This window comes from Brachyistius frenatus, unplaced genomic scaffold, assembly GCF_029030835.1.
Source record: "Brachyistius frenatus isolate BFR_SWC_R1_liver_20210118 unplaced genomic scaffold, ASM2903083v1 Contig_24, whole genome shotgun sequence".
NCBI classification, from domain to species: domain Eukaryota; kingdom Metazoa; phylum Chordata; class Actinopteri; family Embiotocidae; genus Brachyistius; species Brachyistius frenatus.
Genome location: NW_027210623.1, coordinates 115,091 through 133,329, shown reverse-complemented (window position 1 = coordinate 133,329; position 18,239 = coordinate 115,091).

The window sequence follows — 18,239 nt, the reverse complement described above, 5'->3', positions numbered from 1 at the left end:
TTGTAAGCAATTTTCAAAACACATTCATCCATTAAAGATTCTATATATTGCCATTACTATTATTATCATCATTAGTATTATTGACAAATAAAAAACAAATTTTTTTTTCTTCACAGTTGTATAGGTTGGAAACAAAGCTTATTAAAAAAAAAAAAAAAATCTAATTTATTGTAGTTTGTACATCGCTTTGAACTTACAAAATTCAACAACAACCACTTTTAATTTTCTTTGAATGCCATTGGGTTATCATTTTTGAATATTCGAATAATCATTAAAATTGCCCATATAGAACAATAGTCCTTCCTTGTTTCCCCTGTTTTTATTGAGGTCTGGTTGTAATGTGTTACTCCCATCAGAAGGTGGTGGTAATGCATCTAAAAGCTGTCTGCCAACCGCAATTAAACACATTAATAGTAAGATTATTGTTGATTAGTTCCGAGCAATTCTCAAACAGTATTTTTGCTTGAAATGCCCATCCATAGTCCTTATACAGTGTTATGTAGAATTTATTCACAGAATTATAAAGTAAAAAGTAAAACGTAAATGTTTTTCAGGATTTTATGTTATGTCATTTACGTTACCGTTGATGTATTTCATATTTAATAGAAGGCAAACCATCATATGTACTGAGACAACAACTTGTCCATAAATTTATATTCAACTCTTGTGCTGTCTTTGTCCCGTATCATTTTTGTCCTGTTAAAAGTTACATTTATAGGGAATCATTGTTCAAGAACTGCAACACAATTTCACAAAGCACAAGTTTCACAGTGATGAGAGTGAAGTGTCATTTTCATCTGATTAACAGAAAATATAGAAGATAATGTTTCTAAGTAGTTTCTTGATGTTGTGTTTGTACTGTAAGAGCAGTGCTTCCACTTTCAGTGTCTGTATTGATGGATCCAGTTAAATTCTACTCGTATATTTGAGTGCACAGGTTCTACCGTTCTTAAAATTGCTAAAAGGGTCTAGTTCAATGGCCAACTTAGATTTTATTTGATATATTAATGGTTTTGTGTTGTCCATCAAAATAAATTCAATTTTTTTTTACTGTAAGACCTCATCTGCTGTCCCTCTTCATCCCTGTTACACTTCTGCCCTTCACCCCCGTGGCGTGTCATTCTCAAAATATGAACCCTTTCTCATTTTAGAGCCAAGGACAGCAGCAAAAACTGTTGACAGCAGTGTTTGAAGTAAATGAGAAAGCTGAGCCCTTCCAGAGTTACTGAAAGGCGGTGAGAGTGCAAGATGGGCAAGAAGTACGATGATGATGGAGCTGACCTTCTGATCAGGTGAGTGTGAGGAGGCCTGAGGACAGAATCCCCTCTCTGCTGCCCAGGCTGGAATTTTGTGCTTGAGAAGTGTTTAACTTTCTCAAATCCCAATTGCACTCCGTGGGGAGTGTCCTCTTTCCCTTTGCCCACAGGTTTAGTGACTGCCCTTAACGCCTGGGCCTGAGGAGGGGGGTTGGGCCGGGGGAGGGGAGAGGGGGATCAATAAGATGGCAGCTTGTCTGTTTAACAGAGGTGAAGTAAAGCTAGGAGAGAGGGAGTGGGGTGAGATAGTGAAGGCTATAGATATCTGAGTAGGAATTATCCATGACACCTGGGCTCTCAAGCTGCAACCTTTAAGCACATGATTTAGGATCACCTCTATTTGTGGGATAGCCCTAGCGCATTCAGCACATTCAATCCAAGCCATTGTGCTCAGTTAGCTCTCACAGCTCAAAGCCATTGTCAGTTATTTGTTTAGACATGCTTTCATTGTCAATCCCTCCTACGTACATTGTTTTAGCCAGGTAAATTTAATTCTGTCTCGTACGTTAGTTTTTACTTTCATTGAGTTGTCAAAAAGATGCTGGAAATCTCTTTTAAGTCGTGCAGGCCATCCCTGTATTTTTCTGCACCACTGGATCGATACAACCCCTTTTTTTTTTCAGCGATATATCATTTCTAATAATCTCTCTTTGCTGTGAGAATGGTGCCATTAAAGTGACATGTTAAGAACAAATGCAATAGCCTTTATCTCTGTAAAGATTCACAGCCTTTGCTTCAAACGGTGACAAAAACAAACTCGTAGCTTTCAAGGTTTTGCCTTATTTTTGGGGGGAAACAGGATAACTCTGGATGAGAGTGAATATCTTGGCTTTCAAAAAGGTTGACATTTAACTATTGCAGATATTATGATGGATACAAGAAATGGAGCCCGTTAATGTAAAATGAGGATGTCACGGTTCATCTTCCAAATTCAGGCACATTAATCCAACAATGTCATGGAAAAATGCTGATAAAAACATAAATGCACTGAATATTTGTAACAAGTGGCATCAATTTCCCTTTTAACTGTCAGTGAATGAAGATTTCTTCCCAGATAGTATTATTTACTTTGCTCAGAAAATCACAGAGCTGTAAAATCCTTGCTAGCATATTTCTTGGTGTTCTTGATTTCTGGGAGAGATTCCAACAAAGGCAATGTAAATGTTGTAGGTTTTAAATGCCCCATAGTGACAACTTCGCTTTCATCATACCTACATTAATTAAACTGGGATTTCCCATAGACTTTGACACAGTCATTTGTGTACTCATGAGTGGTTCGGTCTTGGTCTGCTTTCTGATGATAGACTGCTGACGTATGTTGTTGAAAATAGCTTGAAGTTATTCGAATCATCGAGAAGCATGGGCATAGATACAGTGGTGTGAAAAAGTGTTTGCCCCCTTCCTGATTTCTCATTTTTTTGCATGTTTGTCACACTTAAATGTTTCAGATCATCAAACAAATTTAAATATTAGTCAAAGATTGCACAAGTAAACACAAAATGCAGTTTTTAAATGAAGGTTTTTATTATTAAGGGAGAAAAAAAAATCCAAACCCACATGGCCCTGTGTGAAAAAGTGTTTGCCCCCAAACCTAATAACTGGTTGGGCCACCCTTATCAGCAACAACTGCAATCAAGCGTTTGCGATAACTTGCAATGAGTCTTTTACAGCTGTGGAGGAATTTTGGCCGACTCATCTTTGCAGAGTTGTTGTAATTCAGCCACATTGGAGGGTTTTCCAGCACCAACCGCCTTTTTAAGGTCATGCCACAGCATCTCAACAGGATTCAGGTCAGGACTTTGACTAGGCCACTCCAAAGTCTTCATTTTGTTTTTCTTCAGCCATTCAGAGGTGGACTTGCTGGTGTGTTTTGGATCATTGTCCTGCTGCAGAACCCAAGTTGGCTTCAGCTTGAGGTCACAAACAGATGGCCGGACATTCTCCTTCAGGATTTTTTGATAGACAATAGGATTTATGGTTTCATTTATCACAGCAAGTCTTCCAGGTCCTGAAGCAGCAGAACAGCCCCAGACCATCACACTACCACCACCATATTTTACTGTTGGTATGATGTTCTTTTTCTGAAATGCGGTGTTGCTTTTACGCCAGATGTAATGCGACACACACCTTCCAAAAAGTTCAACTTTTGTCTCGTCAGTCCACAGAGTATTTTCTCAAAAGTCTTGGGGATCATCAAGATGTTTTCTGGCAAAAATGAGACGAGCCTTAATGTTCTTTTTGCTCAGTGGTGGTTTTGGTCTTGGAACTCTGCCATGCGGGCCATTTTTGCCCAGTCTCTTTCTTATGGTGGAGTCATGAACACTGACCTTAACTAAGGCAAGTGAGGCCTGCAGTTCTTTGGATGTTGTTGTGGGGTCTTTTGTGACCTCTCGGATGAGTCGTCGCTGCGCTCTTGGGGTAATTTTGGTCGGCCGGCCACTCCTGGGAAGGTTCACCACTGTTCCATGTTTTCTCCATTTGTGGATAATGGCTCTCACTGTGGTTCGCTGGAGTCCCAAAGCTTTAGAAATGGCTTTATAACCTTTTCCAGACTGATAGATCTCAATTACTTTCTTTCTCATTTGTTCCTGAATTTCTTTGGATCTCAGCATGATGTCTATCTTTTGAGGATCTTTTGGTCTACTTCACTTTGTCAGGCAGATCCTATTTAAGTGATTTCTTGATTGAGAACAGGTGTGGCAGTAATCAGGCCTGGGTGTGGCTAGAGAAATTGAACTCAGGTGTGATAAACCACAGTTAAGTTATGTTTTAACAGGAGGGGGCAAACACTTTTTCACACAGGGCCCAGTGGGTTTGGATTTTTTTTCTCCCTTAATAATAAAACCTTCATTTAAAAACTGCATTTTGTTTTTACTTGTGTTATCTTTGACGAATATTTAAATTTGTTTGATGATCTGAAACATTTAAGTGTGACAGACATGCAACAAAATTGGAAATCAGGAAGGGGGCAAACACTTTTTCACACCACTGTATATTGGGAGAAATTGCAGAGGCAGGCACGTTGCAAGTTCACAGATTCTTTGTGCCACCAGACAAGATGTCCTCATGAAGTGAGGGGCATCAGATTGCATTGCTACAAGGTTCATTGATAAAATGAATCATGAAGGCTGCTTTAAAGGAGGAAATGCGATTATTTATTCAAACAAATATTATTAGATATGAGGAGTTGCTTGTGGATCTATACTGTCAATTAGTACATGTAGTAGTCTTCACTATAGTTTGGATTTTTGTAGTTGAAAATCAAAGCATGTACTTATTAATACAGTAAATGACATTCATTCGTATCTGTGAAACAACAAGGTTTTAGAATGGAGAACCTTACAGTGCAGAGATGCAAGAGGCCTTTGCTTGGACGTCTCTCCAGCCCATGTACTTGTTGAATAAAACATCTGTGTCATGCACAAGGTAACGGCAACGAGAGGGCCTGCCTTTGCGAGAGATGAAACTCCCTATCCTCCTCTATCCCCGAGAGAGTTTAGCCTTGATGCATTTTACACCAGCCCAAAAACCTGCGTTGACAAGTTATCTGTGACCTGTGGTGAGAGCGGGAGTGGCTGCGGTGAAAATCAATCTTCGCCTCTCCTCTCGCCTTGAATACCAGCAGAGCAAACAAACAGGCCTAAACAATACGATATATACCACATATCAATTACACTAAATGCCTCAGTATCTATACTTCACTGTCCCAGGCACACACCGGTTACAAGGCACACACGCTGCTGTAAGACGATAATGGTGCTGCATTGTTCCTCACCATCTGGAGCACTGATAAGGCCTGCCTGTGCATAGTTGATAATGAGAACAGGCAGAGGAAAAACTGAGTGTTAAACATTTCCTTGGCCCATGAAAAAGGTTCCATTAAGTCCACTGACCCCAATTGAATATTAATGAGCTAATTAACGGATTTATTGTTATGCGCAATTTCTGGAGGGGCAGTTTTTTTCAAGTGCTATTATTTTTTCTAATTATTTTCTGTACTTTTTATAATTGAATCTTTGTAGCTGCCAGCATCCTGTTTGTGCCTTGGCAACAAGGAAAAAAAGGAGCTGGCATCTGTTTTTCCTTCTTTTAGCTTGCTGTAACTACGACCAAAACGAAACAATGTCCTTTTCGATACCAGTGTGTTCATCATCAGGACCACTCCCCATGCCTCCATCAACGCAACACAACTCCCAAAATATTACTATTTAAGCACACGGCCTTGCTTCTGTTATTAGAAATGTAGGGGGTAAGTGATGTTCAGGTGTTGGATTACAAAGGTGCAATTACTTGGTTTACTGCAGGTTGCATTGCATGCAGGACTTAACAAAGGTTTAAATGGGCAATGACAGCTGGCCTTGATAGATAGCATAATCAGCTGATGAAGAGGATGCAATGAAGCAGTCCTCAGTGGACAGCTGGAGAGTACAGCCCAGCTACCGAGAGAGACGGTAACCTTGGGAGGTATGAGTGTTGATAATTTGTTTAATGGATACATAGACTGCAGCTTTGGTATCCACCTAATGTAAATTGTGCACTTAATTGTGTGATTGTTATTCAAACAATGTACACAATCTGCATTATTTATTACACAGTAATAATTCCATCCAGGGCCAGTTGCATTTTTTTTTTTTTTAAGTCCACCATTTTCACAGAAATTCTCCTTAAATGCCTTAAATTTAAAAAAATTCCAAATCTCGAGAAGAGTGAGTGACTGAGCTGCTCCCTGAGGACAGACCCTCTGACCCTGCTGCAGGGACATCATCTCCCTGTTATCCTGCAAATGTCTGGGGGTCGAGTTTGAACAAAAGTACGTTGTGGGGTAGGAAGACTAGGTACCGAATTGGAATATTGTTTTGGCACTGGTAGAATAGCTTTGATATCATCTATGCGTTGTAATGCGATACAGCTACATCCACACAAACACGTTTTTGTTTTAAACGCATAACTTTTGTTACGCTTACGTTGAAGCAAATTTCCAGCTTCAGTGACCCACCGCGTTTACCTTATTGGTCTCTACGGCTCTCCTAAGACAGCCTACCTTAGTAGGTACTAGCACTCAATTTTAACTTTGATAAATAAATCTTACATTAGAATCTCTTAATTTCAAGCTTTTCAAACTAGTTTTTGGTCACATATCTGTTTGAGTTGTGTTTGCGGCAGTGACTGGGGACTGGAGGCCTCTCTGTTGGCAACCGGCTAGCTAGAGTCGGCCTACATGTGAGGCATTTATTGGACATTGGTAAATTATCGCATCCAACAATACCTTGCGTGACGTTCAGGAAACATTTGTAAATTGTAGCTACAGGAAATAACCTGGGTTACACTCTGTCCTTCTGAACTGCATGAAAACTAAACATTTGTAGCGTAATGTGTAATGCAACTTTCTATTTGTTAGAAAGGTTTACGGTTTGTAAAATTGATAAGTGAGGTGCTTTTGGGTCATGACTCTCTTGTTAAGCTGGAAGACTGGAATTGATGAATTGCAAGTATTCGGTTTTTTTTTTACCTGCATTTTTATAGCTGTGAATAGAATTATAGTCATCAATTGAACAGCCTGCTCAAGCAAGGAAATTGGAGCTATTCTGTAGCTGAAAACAGTACCTCTGTTTGAGAACGTTGAATAAGAAGCAGCAGGGGCCATCCTGATAACCTTTTCGATAACACTAATGTAATTATTATTACATTTTGCAGTCTGCATGTTTGCCTAATTCTGTTTATGGCCGAAACTCAATTCTAGCTTAATAAAAACATCAATTTCTTTTGGTTACTTCACCAATATAACTTAGAGTAATGAACTCATTTTGCTGTTGTATGGAAATTTTGTCTCATTACAATAATTTTGCCTGATCCACTCGGCAGCCAATATTAAGAGTAAGGCCCTACAGTCATAGACTGGGTTATTATGCTATACATCACAAAATGCATTAGGCTCATAAAAGCTGTCAACAATAAGGTTGGAAAGTTTGTGTGCAGCCCAGCAGGTTAATATATTTCCTCCGAAGACAGACTAGAAATGTCCAACCTATATTGCTGCTTTACTGAAACCAATTTTCTGCTACATGGAAATTCCAGATTCAATACGAATCCCCTCTTTACAAATATTACCTATCTTTAATCATTTCTCATCAAATCAGCTATTTAGTCTCTTTATTTCAGTACAGAATGTAGAGTTGATCCTTTTGGAAAGTTGAAATCTGTATTCAGATTCACTGGACAAGTAGGTAAACCTCATGAGAGAATACAGTGCAACGCCCCTGTAACTGGAGATATTTTTCCTAAACATACAGAAAGTGAGTGAAATTAAATCAAGTTTGGACTCAGCGATATTTTGTCTTCATAAGACAAACACCACAGTTCATTCAACACAGTCCCTGAAAAAGCCTTTGTATCCTGTAGCTGGATGCTATATTGTTTCATTTGCCCTTTTCTGAATCCTTTTCCCACATCAAACCTAATGTTTGAAAAACTTGTAAAGCATTTAAGATTTCATATTTCAAACTGCAATATCTTGAACACCAAAAGACTTATTGTAAGATTTAAATAAGTTCAAGGACGCATGCAGTCCCGATGCATTATCATTTTAACAGCATCATTTAAGCAGTGAGAGCAGCTCCGTATGGCAGTTTTTTGGACTTGTTTTGGAAATATGCATCCTATTTTCCTTTTACTGACATCCCTCGATAGAAACCGCGATTGTCCGCATGGAATGGCAAGTGAGTTGGACACAAACTTATAAAGAAACAAAGTGGGGATAAAGATCAAACAACAGCGTATGGTAATTGTTTTGCAAACTGCATGTCAGTGTGAATGTGTGGTGCTGAGAGAGTCTTCTTTGCACAGCACTTTAAGGCATCAAATGCACTTCTGAAATAGCTCTGTGTTTTTCTAGAAGAGGGTAATCTTTTGTAACAATCAATTACGATACATTTCCCCCTTTGTCTAGGCACTAATAGCTCCTGTCTGTGCACATGGTGAAGCATGTCTAGTAAATATACACTGTTTTCCTTTTAAATGTCTTATAATATGCATGGGGAACACAGAAACACACTATGACAGAGGGATTGAGCATTAAAGCTGGAGAAGCCATTCAGCTGAGTTTCTCAGTCAAAGAAACGAGAATGGAGCAGTTTGTGGCTTTCCTCCCATTAGCCAGATTGAATTACTGTGTTTTACTTTTAAGGGCCATCTGTTCTGGTTTAATTCATATTTCTAAATTTGTCATGTTATGTGTATGTGTGTGTGTATGGAGAACACTTCTTTGATGGGTGCCGTTTCTTGCTGAAAATAAAATGTGTAAAGACTATTGTGACATCTGTGATTTGCATGGAAATGCTGTTCCAGTTTGCAGACTTTTCAAGGCAGAGCTCCACCTTACAGTCCCTGCCTTTAGCTGCATGGTAATATGGCTCCATATCCCTCTAAAGGACTTTAATTACAGGACAGCCATCACATTCGTACTGTAGCACAAGACACAAGGCTTTCAGATTCAGAAGGCTACTGATACATAGATATTTTATAAAGGTGGTGAGGGAGACAGCAGGCAGATAAAGAGATGGTGCGATGTAGTTCACTTAAAGGCTGTGGTGTAAGAAGCCTTGTATTGAATTGTAACGTGAAAAGATTATTCAAATGCCAGAGAGTTTCAGAATGAGCTGAGAGATCTGGCATTGCTTCATAGTCAATTACTTACAAACCTTCAGATTAATCTTTTTTGGGGAGCTTGCAGTCCCAACCTTAAAATTGCAGTGGCAAAGGCTAAAATTCTGGTTGTGCAAAGTTCTTGCATGAATGCACAAGTGAAAAATCACACCAACCAGGCACTTTCTGACTGGAGGAACTTTTTCATAGTTCTCATAACTGCTGGAGGAAGTACACTCCTTTTTTGTGTCGGTACTGCAGGACCTGACGTATTTCTACGATTTTAATGGAGTTTTTTTTATTTAATTTTTTTTTAGCTCCGACATCAAGGAAAGCCAGTGCAGCACTGGGAGCTGCCAATCAAAAATAATATCCGTTGTGGAACTTTAGCTATGTAAACAACAGCTCTTAACATTAGTTTTAAAAAATGAAACAAAACATCGACATGGGTTCCTATTGTCGTTGTCGTTGCTGCTGCTGCTGCTGCATGTCGCGTATAAGTAAGCTTTTTTGCGTCACTCTAGCGTCCCTATTGGAATGCAAACAAAAATATTAAACCTTGAGGGTACGTAGTTCTCAGGGGAGGCCCCCAGTGGGCAGCTCTCAACTGTTTGGACCAATACCAACGCAGGAGGTTTGAACTAACAAAATGTATTATGTGTTGTTACACAAATGCATTAAAAGGAAGAGCTCGTCAACATGCTTCCTGGCCCCCTGTCCTTCCTGCATCCATTTGCTCACACTGGGCAGAGCATCAAAGGACTCCGGTGATGGGCCTTCAGCAGAGATCCTCAGCAGTTACCAAAGGCTTTGCTCTCACATCATTCAGAGAGGTAACGCTGATGAGCTCAAGCAAATGACACAAAGTTGACCTTTTGTTGTCATTTTCATAATATAAATAAACAAACAAACAGATCATTCACATGAAAAAACCAGGACACCCCAACATTTATCTCCTTTTTCAATACATAAGATTAAAATCAGGGGATTTGGATTGGGTACCAAAAATTAGAACCTGTCTTTAATTTAAACATCAGAGTCTGCCGTTCTCTTTGCCATTGAAGTGTGTGGTGTCATCATGCCAAGATCGGCCAACATTTGTTTGAAATAACTTACTTGAACCCAATTGTTTCAAAACTTTCCTGCAAATTCACAGTGGTAAATCATTATTTTTGTAAACTGCATTTGTGCCATGAATAAAGAGCTTGATGGCGTAGCATCAGTAAAGGGCTGGCAACGGTCAGTTATTAGTAAGTGTTGTACTTTTTGCATATATCGCCAGTATCAACCATTCAAATCCTAGAGTGCCCCGGTTGAAATAGTTTTTACGTTGTTACTGCAAATATTTCCAGACACAAAAATATTCAGTAAATCTGCTCTTTACATCAAATGCACTTCACTATATGCTGGGGATACATGTACATTTAATTTAATTTAGAGAGATTTTAATTAGTGCTCTCAGGCATTTTCTGTCATGTCATATTCTTTCTCCTCTATAGCTGAAATGCTGACATGAATTTGGTGCCTGGAAAACCTCTAAAATATTAGTGATCCACTGTACTGTTGCAAAGATGGGGGTGCATGGCTTTAAGCGACAAACCATTTCCCTGCCAGCAGAAAGACTCTCCAGTACAACCTCTTCACAGCCCAGCAGGCCTTGCACTGTCACTGAGTCCCACGATTGAATTGAATGGTCCACAGATTACTCAATTATTTCTATATACCAGCCTTCCATGGCAGACTAAAGGCCTATTATTGGAGGGACTGAGACCATAGGAACTTATTACATGTGTGACCTTTTAAAGCCTTTCACCGTGATGGATCTCAGGTGAGAATTTACTGGAATCCATTTTTATCTGTAAGCTTGATGCTTGCTCACCAGCCCAGCCCTGTGTGAAACATTCACTTTATAAAAAAAACTAAAAGAGGTAAAGAGTGAGATGGAGCCCTTGACTACTGGAAATGGGCAACATTTTAAAGCACCCCAAATGCCTTTGTGTCCTTTCCTTCCAAATTAAAGAGACTTTGAAATAGAGGCCTGGAGGAAGTGCCGGAGTATTGTGCTTAATCAAGGTAGAAATACAAAGACAGAGCTGGTTCCCCAAAGGTTCACATCAAAAGGTGCATCCCACTTTGTGAGCTATTTAATCAGTTAAAACACAGATGGCAGGCTGCCGCAATTAATTAATCATATATGAGGCATCCTGTACCTGCTAGCAGAAAGTATGTCAGTGCTACAGAGATCTCATTTGGATTTCATTGTAACTATGTGCCACCATAATAATTGCAGTGTGAACAGAACTAGCTTTGGAAGTAACGCTGGACAAAATTTTGAACTACTGTTCTCTCTGATGTTATTTTATGCAGAAATTAGAGGAAGTCAGGACTTTTTTTTGTCTGTGATGCTGCTTTGACTTTTTTCAGTGTAGTGTATAGCACACTATGCAGGTAATTGGCATGGTTTATACAATGTTAAAGTAAGAATGGACCAATTAGAGCTTTGTGGGTAGACTTTGCATAGCTACACAGCTAGCTATTTACCTGCAGTTACTTTCATGGATCTGATTGATGCCAATTGAGGCAGATGTGAACCTTATCTCTCCGTGAACCTCGTGGCCTTTTATCTTCTCACTAGTCTCCACAATAGGTTTAGATGGGGACCATCTATCTTTTTTAAACAGGTTTTCAATCATCATACTTTCAAAGAATTTCTAAATTTTGACTTCAACATACTTGGGTATGTTTAATTTTAGGGAATATTCATGTTTTAGATGAATGGAAACTCACAATCAGATCAATGGTAGCATTGAGGCCGACAGCATGTCCATTTCAGATTCAAATGGAAACTGTCATTCCATAAAGTTGCATCACATTTCAAAAAATATATGTTCAATGCGTTTAGGTTACGCTACAGTATTTAGCTCCGGTACATTATAAAGAATATCATACATGGCTTGATACCTTAGACTGGTTCACAGATTACAAAGAATAGCTTGGAAGTAATTGAAAGTAGCCTTGCAAAGATTAGTAAATGCATCCTTTTTTGTGTAAATTTGGCATAAATGTTGGAGTTTATGGCCTCAAACTTCTTGGGATTTTTGGGTGAATGTAACTGGTTTGTGAGCGTTTCATAGATTATATTTCAAAGGTCAGGACATAATGCACAGGAGGCGCAGCTTGAGCTGCTTTTTAACAGCAGCAGCTCCAGCCCTTCACCTGCGTCTACACAGGATGCGTTCAGGCACAATATTGAGAGTAGGACACTTTTGGCAGCACTTAGCGCTCGGCACACAGTCACTTTAGTAATGCCTATAAAACGGAACTAAATATACTTCATGCATAAAACTGTGCTTTGGTTCTGGTTTTTGCACCTATTGAATTGAAACACAAGTCATTACATTGGCCATATAGACAGCTGGATTATATAAAATAGAAGTCTGTCTGTTTCATGAGGTGCATGAGGGACAGATGACTTTGAAATACTGTCTGCATCGACACGCTGTGAGACTTTGTATGAGTCGCTGAGAAGTCACTCAAGATGTTTTGTTGCTTGTGAGAGTGGTTCTGATTTAGAGTATTTCATGATTAATATGCTGGTGTTGGGGGGAAAACATGAAAGGATTCTTTGAAGTTGAACAGTTTTTCTCCAGATATTGTGAGGACAGGAATAATCTTGAGATTGATGTACAGAGGTTGGTTGAATTTCCAAATGCTGTTTTTCCTGTCATAGCTTGTAGTTAATTACATTGACACAGCCTAAATAAGACGAAGTGAAAACCAAAAGGGTTCAGAGTGCTGACAACAAAGATTGAAAAGACCACTAGGGTGAGGGCAGGCTTATAATGTGTCAGCTTTGAGTTAACTTTGGTCTACAAAAGCCCTTTGTGTCAGTGTACTGCATCGGACATAATGATGGAACTGTGAAAAGGACCACCGAGCACATGGTTGGAGCATTTGTGAAGTAGTTATATCTTATCTTGTGTTCCACTTGTACAGTGAACAAGATGTTCACTTGCTAACAGAATACAAAGCTGAAACATTCAGTGCTTACATGCTGTACAAACTACTCCCCACTTTTCTTTGTTACTCTGACTCCTTGTCACTCATATATATACACAAATACCCACCGCAGTATAGCCAGTAGACTGTTTGATCTCATCTTTTTTTGAATATTTTATACATGAGATGTTTCCATCCAATCCCATAGTGTCTATCCTTAGCGAAAGGAGATGGGATCAAAACAGAGATAATACAAATAATATACTGTGTACGTCTTCTCTGGATCATCCATACTCAACAAGGTGATGCACACTCTCACTACTCTTTGAGAGAAGAAAATTGCACACGTAATAAAATCCAATTTTATATTTTATTCTGAGAACTACAATAAACACAAAACAAGCAGTAAATAAGCTTTTCAAAAAGCTGATTACCAAAGCAATTTATTGCCAAGTCCAGGACTGTGTTAAAGCAGAGCACCGCTAGAAAGTGGAGGGGCCCACATTCCAAATCTGCTCTCCCTCAAGCTCTTTGCTTGCCATGTTATTAGCTGGGCTGCTTGGTGAGGAGCCAATCTGATCAATTTATTTTACTATACAATGCACCAGCTCCTGCTGAAAGCAGTTAAAAAAGGCTTGTGATTGAGGTCATCATTGAATCCATCACGGTGATAAACACTGCTACGTCTATTATTAAGGCCATTTTCAGTGTTGGGGTTAGTTTTCATACCACAGAGGGACAAAGCTCAATAGCCATAACTGTAATGACATTTTAAGGTTTATGAAGAGCCCTTTGTTCATGTTCAGGTCCAATCAGTATATAAATATAGGCCTGCAGAGAAATGTACGAATGATTAAATGTTCCTGTTATCAAACACACATTTAGGTATCTTGTGAATCTTCTCCGATTATTGTTTAACTCTCCCTGTTTTAGCTACACTTTATGTTCTCGCACACTGATATGACCACATCATAATGTGAAAAGTGTTTTTATGTCTGCGTCATTGCATTGTAGATATCTTAAATTAGTTCTAACTTTAGGTGGGTATGATTGAGGAATGAGCAAAAAGTCAAAAGTCTGCATAATATTTTTGAATATATATTGAGGCTGTGATGGCACAGGAGAAAAATGCTATGTGGGGATTATTCACAGTTATATAATGTTAGGAAGAAAACCAGGCGCTTCTCATTTTGGTCACTTATCCCTCATTGTAAAGGTCTGTATATTTCATTGCTGGTGCAGCAGCTTAGGGGATACATTTCAAAGCAGCAAATAAAAATTGGCTAAACTTCTAAAATTAGCACTTCAAAGTCAAACATGATTTGCAGCGAGGGAAGGGGTGGAAGCAGTGTGACTGTGAAAGTGTGTTTGTAAAAGCTAGCTGTGTGTGTGTGTGTGTGTGTGTGTGTGTGTGTGTGTGTGTGTGTGTGTGTGTGTGTGTGTGTGTGTGTGTGTGTGTGTGTGTGTGTGTGTGTGTGTGTGTGTGTGTTAGAGCTGATGTGCAGAGTTCAACATTAGGCCTTAGAACCAATTTCTAGGCAAATTGGTTTCATTTAAGAATGAGATCACAGAGTAAGCAAACCTCTTTCAGGGCAAGTTCATGCATCTGTAGCCATTTATTTCAGTTTTATATGCATTGCTTGGCACAGGCTGTTTGTAGGTAGAATATGCATAATCTTAGCCATGGGCACAATGCTATAGTTAACATGTTCATATTTACCTGTTATTACCATGAATTTAAATAGTTTCTTCCATTTTATTGCATTCTGTCACAAAGAGCTTCAACAGTAATTTAGTATTTTGTTTTCTGTATTCCTTCCAGCGCTGTTATGGAATTGGTGCTAATCAAAGCCACATGTAACTAATTGCCCTCTCCAGTCTCTTGCGCAGAGCACACGCAGGGCCATTAGGCATCAGTGGAACATATGTTGAAGTTTTGGAGTGGCTATGAAAATCTGTTTATTTTCAAGGAGAATCACTGTCACTTGACCACAGTTAGCATCCCTGCACATATTTTTTGGAACTCTTGCTGGCCAAATCCCATCTGAACCCACAGTGTCCTAAATAATTCAAATTGATGAAATTGTTATGTTTTACTCTGTGTAGTATGTGAGCCATCACATGCAAATCAATTTTGCATGTGATGGTAGTAACGTTTTGTCATTCTAATTTGGTGAAAATAAAGGAAACTAGTTTGACTTGACACGTAGCTTGGCGTCTTACAAATCACTGTATGTTGATAAAGAACAGATTCTGAAGGTGTCATTTATATCTCGTGTCAATGTTCAGTCACAGTCCAGGAAGTAGTGCGTCCTCTACGTTCTGTAACATAAAGGATGGCACTTCCACACTAATTAAGTCTCTCCCATTTTTGGAACAAATTCCTCACACATGTACTGTGTTTCATAACGGTATGACGTCGTTATGTAAACAAGTTGGAATATGATCACGATTAGAATTTTTTTTCATCATATTCAACATTATAACGATATTATCTCGACTGATGCGATATGGTGCACAACTAATTGTAATGCTGCATCATTGTTGTTATGTTTTCTGAATGAAGACAGAATGTGAAAAGAGTTTTTGAATCTAAAAAACTCTCCCAAGAAAGTAGTGAACTGTTGGATGGCAATGATTGTCCAGAGCTGTTGTGCAGATAATGATTAGAATTTCCCATATGGCTATAATGAGGTTGATTCCTCGCCAAGAGTTGGACACCAGACTAATTTAGAAAATACACCGGCAGAAGGTTTCTTTGAATATTACCTGTAGTAATCAAAATGCATTGCTTTACTATCAGTTCCTTCTCCCAAAAAAACTCTCAACCACAAAATTAAATTCAGTATAATTAGAACTATTGCAGTGCTGATGGAAACAGAATGAAACACAAAATCACTAGTTTCACTCAGAAATGTTGGCAGCTTTTCTACTTATCTGCTCTGCTCGTGGTTTCTATTCTATGTGCAACCTTTATGACCAAGCTCTGCTGACAGCTGTCCTTATGTCAATACCAATGTCTGTCAAGAGAGATTGTACATCACATGAATCGAGGCAGATAATGAGCAAGAGGGAAGGGCACTTTTTAACACCCCCTCGTGTGCAACATATGACACCAGCCAAGCTAATTAAGCAGATGCCATAATGCAGTAATCAGGAACACAGAGGAGGTTGGAGAATTCACAAACTTGAGTCATAACAGCACAACATTTGGTGCTTAAGAACTTCTCCACCAACACAAGCAGATGGGAATGCCAAGCTGCAGTGCATGTGTATTTATGTGTGTGAGTATCCCTGTGTGTGTGTGTGTGTGTGTGTGTGTGTGTGTGTGTGTGTGTGTGTGTGTTTCTGTGTCTGTGTCTGTGTCTGTGTCTGTGTGTCCTATTTTATAATTCTTGGTGTGTGTGTGTGGTCTTAATAGTACCTGGGTGCATTTTGGTTTCATGTGCATGTGTTTTTATGTGCATTGTGAGCATATACATTTACTCACACACCCCCTGGATGGATGGATGGATGGCTGGCTGGCTGGCTGGCTGGATAGATGGATAGATGGATGGATGGATGGATGGATGGATGGATGGATGGATGGATGGATGGATAGATAGATAGATAGATAGATAGATAGATAGATAGATAGATAGATAGATAGATAGATAGATAGATAGATAGATAGATAGATAGATAGATGGATGGATGGATGGATGGATGGATGGATGGATAGATAGATAGATAGATAGATAGATAGATAGATAGATAGATAGATAGATAGATAGATAGATAGATAGATAGATAGATAGATAGATAGATAGATAGATAGATAGATAGATAGATAGATAGATAGATAGATAGATAGATGGTCTCTGAATCTGTAAATGTGTGTGAACCTACAGCTGGGGACCGTGTTACCTGGTTTACTCATTAGTTTTTGGCGAAAATGAGCAGCCATATTGCATGGAGCCTGATTGTTTCTGTGTAAATCAGTCCAGGAATTGCAATTAAAATGTGCTCTTATGTGATATAATTGATGTCTACCTAATCCTTTATTTGCACACCTGCCGGTGAGTCTGAATTTTTAATGAATTTCTAATTAATGCTCTTTGCAAACTTGATTTATGTGTTAGCAAATTATATTGCTGTTCTGTGTCCTGCTGGTAGGAAGGTCCCTGACAGAATGTCACACCTGGGTTGAAATGTGAAGTTTGCCTGTTTTCTCCAAAAAGGTAGAAAGATACTGTGTTGACTAATTTGAGATAATAGAGCCGTGGAGATGAGACATATTGAAGGCCTTTGTTATACCCCTGAAATCACATCCCGTTCATGCATACAACAGCTGAGCCACATTTAGCAAGCTGTACATGTGACACACATTTATTCAGGATTGTATGGCTATATTTAGGGCTCTTACATCAAACATACATTAACTGCAACTTCAAATAAAATGGATGACAAGCTATTAATTTTTTAAGCCATATCAATTTGCACAAGGGAGTTTAAATGTGACTAATAGAAATATTGAGATTTTATTTTGGCAGAATTCATTCACTAAAATGTTAAATAAACTGTATTTAGTAATAATAAATAATAACTAGTGACACTCGGCTCTAACATACTAGAGGGAATCATTAGTAATGATTGTGCTACCTAATTAATATATATAGCTGTTTATCACCGATAACACGTTATTTGTAATAAATTATCTAAATGTCTGCCTACCCAGTATTATCTTTTCTGATTTAGAGATTAATTCATACGACTACATGTAATAAGCAAAATCACTGAAATGGATTATCGCTTGACAGATCAGCTGAATATGTGACAGCCTACCAGACTTGGTGTGGGCTCCTGGTGTGTATCAGATAGAACCTCATCAGATAAACAGTGTCACTCGTCTCCATTAACAGAGTCTTCTGGGGAAAGTACTTTTTAATACAGCACTGCACTTCTGTCGCTGATGAGTCTGAATGAGCTCATACTCAATGAGTATTTATTTTCTCTCTAATTTATTTGCTGTTGCATTTCATTTCCAGGCCAATTCACCCTCATAATCAGATGGCAATTAGTGAAGCATGAATCAGAGAGCAGCTCAGCTTATCTCACTCCCTTTCATGACACCTGCACGTCGACAACAACACAGTTTGGAGAAGCATTCTTTTATTCCAAATAAAATCTTGTTTAGTTCATTTTAAACAGCATTTCTAATTCCATCAGAACTCTGCAAAATGTAATAAAACTTGTTTTGTTGCATCATGTTAAGGAGGACTTCAAATATATTTTTCTCTTGCA